A 6285-nucleotide genomic window follows, 5' to 3' on the forward strand; every position below is an offset into this window, starting at 1 on the left:
AACTTTTCAACTACAAAGTTGTATAACTTCTCAAGATCTACAAAGTTTATTTTGGTCATTTCTTCATTTGACAAAGCGACAATAACGTTGTTCATAAAATCTACATCTCTCATATCTCTCATATTTGTTTCATGAAAGTAGAAGACAGATATATAAGATTTGTGAACAATGTTACTACCACTATGTCGGATGAACAAATGACCAAAATAAACTTTGTAGATCTTGAGAAGTTATGAAATTTTGTAGTTGGCAACATTTTGATTTGAAATCATTTTGTCATGCAAAAACGACGTTTGAATTTGAAAATTTTAAAATTTGAATTTTTCAAAAGACCTCGGATGGAAAAACTTCCTAAATAAAAATTGTAGATCTCCAAAAGTTATGAAACATTGTAGTTGGCAACTTTTTTATTTGAAAACATCTTGTCATGCAAAACTACGTTTGAATCTCTCAAATTTAAAATTCAAATTTTTCAAACGACCTCGGATGGAAAAACTTACTAAATGAAAATTGTAGATCTCAAAAAGTTATGAAACTTTGTAGTTGACCACTTTTTGATTTGAATTCATTTTGGCCCTCAAACAAGCAACTTACACTCGGTTTAGTATAATATATTGGGAACTAAAACGGAATTCAGACACAAGTGACGGTGTGGTGTAGTGGTAGAGGAGGTTTGTGCGCAGCGGGAGGTCTCGGGTTCGAATCCCGTTGGCCGCGTAGCCGTGAAATTTACGCGAAAAAAGCCGGAGATGGATGGGCGCTGACCGGTGGGGTCCTCCACCAATTAAAAAAATCATTTTTTGGGTAAAAATTCCCATTTTTTGGGTTTTTTTTTCGGTTCCAACTTTGCCGAGTGTCGGGCACTCGGCAAAGGCTTTGCCGAGTGCCCGACAAAAGACACTCGGCAAAGACGTCTTTGCCGACTCATTTTTTACCGAGTGGTCTTTGCCGAGTGCAGCACTCGGCAAAGCCTTTGCCGAGTGCAAATTGGGCTTTGCCGAGTGCCCCTGGCACTCGGCAAATTCAGTGAGTCCGGTAGTGATTGGAGTATAGTTTCTATATATATATATAGTGTCTATATTAATTGACAAGTACGAAACTATCTTATAGTTTTATGGTTGGGACTAACCTTGGGGCAACTCTAGAGATGGTTTATCCAGGACGAAGAGAGTATTTCATTACTCGCATATGAACGGTGGCTACATTTAAAATCTAGAAGAAAATGAAGAAAATAAGATCGAGGACAGCAAGAGTGCAAGACACACACACGACTGCGTTGGTCTCTTGGAAATTGGTGCGGTTGTTTACTTTTTGATGAGGCTGTCAAGAAACCGTCTCCCTTGGGCCAATGCTATGACGCTGCCATTGAGGTAGTCGAGCTTTGGGATGGATCTGTAGCGTGCCTGTGCCCGTGCGTCGCCTCCCCCGAGGAGGAGCTCCGGGAGCGGCGCCACCAGCCCTTGGACACATGCATCATGGAACATGGCGACGGTGGTTCGGCCCCTCTCGGCGTCCGGGACCACCCGGTGCTCGACGCTGACGTAGGCGCCGTTGGTGAGCACGTCGAGGACGTCGCCCACGTTGACGACGAGGGCGCCCGGCAGCGGCCGCACGGGGAACCACCTGCCGCCCCTCCTGACCTGGAGCCCCGGCGTGTGGTCGACGTGCAGCAGGAAGGTGAGCGCCGGGGTGTCGGTGTGCGGCGCGATGCCCAGCACCTTGTCCGGGTGCCGGCACGGAGGGTAGTGGTGCATGGACATGCTCTGCCGCTTCTCGTTCCCGGTCCCGGCGAAGAAGGCGCCTAGGAGCGCCACTTGGCTGACACCGAGGTCGGTCGCCATGAAGCCCAGAAGGCGCCTTGCGAGATTTGTTGTCTCCACGGAGTACCTGTCAAGCGCATGCCTAGGAGGGAGGCAGGCAGGCAGGCAGCGAGGATCCATGGAACACTTGTTATGCGTATCTAATCGACAGGGAAATTGAAATTCTGCGTTTCTGACACAAACCTACCTGAACGTGGGTGGGTTCGTCTCCGGCCACAAATCCATGTTCCTATCTTGGACTGGCTGCGTGATGAGGAGTAGGCACTCCGCCCAGTCCAGCTTCTCGCTGGAACCCCCGTTGAAGTGGTGGCCGAATCCTTGGAATCCGTCTCGGACGGCCACCGTGTTCTTGCTCTCTAGTGGCGAGCTGAAGAACTGTGCAGCGCTCTCCTTCATCTGCTGTATCGCTGCTTCCTCCACGCCATGGTTTATGAGCTACAAGAAACGGAGCCATGGAGGATAAGGATAGGATGGGAGAGAAAGGAAATGGATCGATATGATCCTCACCTGAAAGAATCCCCACTCTCTGCACGCGGAGCCCAGCTTTGCCGTCTCCGACGCCGACGAGTCCGGATCGACCAAGCTCGCCATGCATGTCGACCACCGGCAGCTCCAGCATCTCATCCTCACCGACGACCCCACCAGCTGCCTGGACCTCCTTGGTTCGGATGAACCTCTCGTCAGGGAGCTTGTTGGCGGACTCGGTGAACAAGGCCACGGTGGCGTCCGTGATCTTTTCCCTGCCGAAGAGCTTGCCGGCACTACCATCATCCGCCATTGTTGATTCTTCTGCGTGCCTGCCTACCTGCGGCTATGCTTGGCACGGCACAAGTTTACCATCAAGAGTCCAATCATTACATACTTTATGTATATATATGAATATATATACAAACCAACCCTCAAGTTCCTTACTTTTTCTGGTTTTTGGTTACGCGTCCGATCCCGTCCACGCCCATGCACGTGGAGATCTTGCATTATTGCAATTAGAGATGGAACAAAGGTTCAAGGGTGTAACTGAACTACGCCTGGTTTACAAGGATATATTTGCATTTTTCTAAACACGACCAGGTGAAGTTGTTGGACCTGCTACTGTATTTAACTACAATCGGCTGACGTATCACGTGATGTTGCGAAATTTTAATTCGTACTAGTAAAAGTACCCGATGCGTTGCAACAGGATCGTTACCGATTTCTAACTTTTATTTGTCTCACTATTTACACTCGCCGGTGGTAGCCTCGAGCTTGTCGCAAGGTAGGCGGTGACAATGACAGTGCGAGTTTGCTTAGGTGGAGGCGGAGGCACATCGAAGGTGCAATCGTGGTAAACTGGAGGAGGACGGTGTCCCATTTGGTGTTAGATTCAAAATTTCATACTTGACACAAACCAACTACATTGTTGGTGGAGAAAAAGATGAGTTTCTTAACTTATAGGGTGTGAATCCGATTCCTCTCTACGCCGTTTCTCTATACTTTTTTTTTTTTTTTTTTTTTGCTTCTATTTCACCCAATCTATCGATCCTTCATGTGCACAACTTCCTCCTTTATGGTTACATGGATCAGACTAGGATTCTGACTTCTGAGGAGGGGCACGCGAGGGAGCGACGGGCTAGGAGGTGAGTGAGCGGCCAGACTCAGATTCTGACTTCTGAGGAGGGGTGCGTGAGGAAACTGTAGAGGGATGGGCTAGACTCCGGACTCTGACGAGGGGTGCAGGAGCGATCCAGTAGCGAGTGACGGGCCAGGAGGTGAGCAAGTGGTTGGACTATTGAGAATATAGGATAGGTTGGGCTGGACGAAATTAGGCGGTGAGAAAATTTACCTCGTGAAGATTAGATTAGTAAATATGCCCGTACGTTGTAACGGGACGCATAACTTATTATGGAGTTATCAAGATCATTTGTTGTTTGGTGATCTATTTAACGATTGTGTCATGTGCTCTAATTCATCTTGGAATTAGAATGGTATCTTGCTAGACACGTGCTTTTGTAACTCTTATAGGCACATGTGAGACTTGGAGTTTTTATCTAATGATCTTGTCATACATTCTAGTGCTTGGACATGCTACTCTAACACATATATATGCATACGAGGGAGTGTGTGTCATCATTTCAATTCGTCTTGGGATTAGACGCCGAAACGTGTTCGGATATGATGTTTTAACCCATTTAGGTGTTGGAGAGTGAGTGTCCTACGTTATAGTTCGATCGGATTATACACCATAGCTGCATTCGGTATTCTAATTAATAGCATGTTTTTGCATGTGTAGGTATTAAATCAACTTTGTTACATCTATATTATGAGCGGAGCTCATGGCAAATAATCTTTTATTAGAAACTTTGGTGGGCATGACGCCACCTATCAACACCCGATTACGTCAAGATCTGTGTACCGCCAGCCAGGAACAGCATGCGGCACCTGGAGCGGTCCATGGCGAGCATGGATATAGATGTGGACCCAATGGCCACGACGCCCATCACCAGTCACCACCGCCGATAGTAGTGACCAGTGGCGGACCCAGCCAAAAATCTCAGGTAGCGCGGATCACCATATACATATACCAAACTTTACTGATATTTGGAATACAATTTATGAAAATAGAAAAATTTATTACTTGAGACACAATTCAACAGTGAGGTTTCATCAGTACCAAACTCTTCCACAAGATGTGTTTGGCATAGTAAGCTAGAACAGACTCATGAGCCTGAAACCCTAGCCGCCCCTCCCCGCCACCGCCACAACCGCCGCCGGCCGCCACCCCAGCGCCGGCACCCGGATCCAGCACCCCCTCCCCTCCCTCCCCTCCTCCCACTGCGTCCGGTACTCCCTCCACTCCTCCCCCGCACAGGATGTCCAGGGGTGCGCGACGAGCCGCTCATGGCGGCCCCCTCCATAACGCTGGTGGCCGCGCCGGCGTCTACAACCTCTCCACCAGCTACGTCCTCCCCCCTCCTGTCACCTCCCTCGCGAGGGATTCAGAGCTGGGCGCGCGGTGTGCGGCGGCCGCTGTCACCACCCACCTCTCTTGAGCACGCCCGGGGGGCTACCCCAGCCGCTGGAGCCCCGCCGCCCTCTTCACTATCGCCTTTGCAGTGCCCCCACCCACCGTCTCTGTCGCCGGGATGGGTCGGCAGGACCAGATCTGGGGCCATGGGGCCTGCGCCCCCTGCCACGCTTGGTCCTAGTTGCTCGGTGTCCGCCTCGGGGAGCCTTGTGTGCCCGCCCCTGCAGCAGACCGGCGGGCCCGGATCTGAGGACGTCTGGTCTGCCGTCGGGGGAACCTCCTTCGCCTAGCCCGAGATGCAGCTGATGGAGGATGAGTCGTTGGTCATTACCAAGGACGTCTTGGATGACGAGGACGAGGATGAAGACGATGGCGACGTAGCGGCTCCAACGATGGCTGCACGGACTCCCTCTCTGTCGTCGACGCTGCAGATGCCCAGCCCCGCAGCCATGGGCACCTCCCTCTGCGCGTACGCTAGAGTCGAGATGGGCGCCCCTAGATGCGTGCGGTCTCCATGGGTAGGAGCTCCTCCCTGTTGCCTCTCGCCACACCTTTCTTCCTAGCGAAGCAGTCTACGGACAGATCCAAAACTCTGCGATGGATGGAGGACTCCAGCGACTCTGATTTTGACTACGCCTCCTTTGCTACCCAGTCGCCATACTTGTAAGCCGCTCGTCGGGCCTTCAAGGCGACGACCTCGCCCGTTCTGGCAGTGCCCTATGAGGGGGAAAGCGCTGCCCCACGTCCGGTCGTCATCACCAAGAAGAGGCGGCGGCGTCGCCGTCGAGCCAGGGCCAGGGACGCCGAAGGTCCTCTAGAGGCATCCCCACACCCGGCCGCCAGGGTGCCCAGTGCACCAGTGGCTCGGCCCACAGCTGCTCATGCGTGTGCCCGTGCACCAGTGCCTCGCCCCACGGTGTAGGGCGTCGGCGCCTAGCACCCGCCATCGTCGTTGTCGTGAGCCAGGCCCTGGGTGCATGACAAACGCCAGGCGCCCATCCTCCTGATATGCTTCCTTGAAGCCACTGTTTCTCGAGTGGCCATGCTTGTCGATGCCGATGGCTTCACGCTTGTTCAAAGCCGCCGGCATGGGTGCCACCATGCCCTGCCTCACCCTCATTGCCGGTGCCGCCTTCGCTCGTCGGTCTCTGCTTCAACTGTCTGGCTAGGGACCACATCGTTGCCCGATGCACCTTCCCATCCCGCTGCCTTTTCTGCCTTAGCACGGAGCACTGGGAGAGGAAACTACAAGCACTGGTCAGCTCACCGCGGCGCCTCTCCTCGCACTAGGTGCAGGGAGCCTCCAAGGCAGTGGTCTTCAGGCGCCGTGCTGCTGGAGGCAACCATGGTCGCTCTGGTTCGTGCCCGCGCCGACTCTGTCTTGATCGCCATGGCAAAGATGATGACAATGACAGTGATGGCCAAGACGCCGGCGGTACGCCAGAAATGCAGCTTGAGCATAGG

The 6285-nt window shown here is 52.2% G+C and overlaps 1 pseudogene; it reads right to left on the reverse strand.

Annotated features, from left to right (window-relative positions):
* Window positions 1-1140: 1140 nt before the first annotated feature.
* LOC136495515 (2-oxoglutarate-dependent dioxygenase 11-like) lies at window positions 1141-2651 on the reverse strand (annotated as a pseudogene).
* Between the last annotated feature and the right edge of the window lie 3634 nt (window positions 2652-6285).

Source organism: Miscanthus floridulus, chromosome 1 (genome assembly GCF_019320115.1).
Source record: "Miscanthus floridulus cultivar M001 chromosome 1, ASM1932011v1, whole genome shotgun sequence".
Taxonomy (NCBI): Eukaryota; Viridiplantae; Streptophyta; class Magnoliopsida; order Poales; family Poaceae; genus Miscanthus; species Miscanthus floridulus.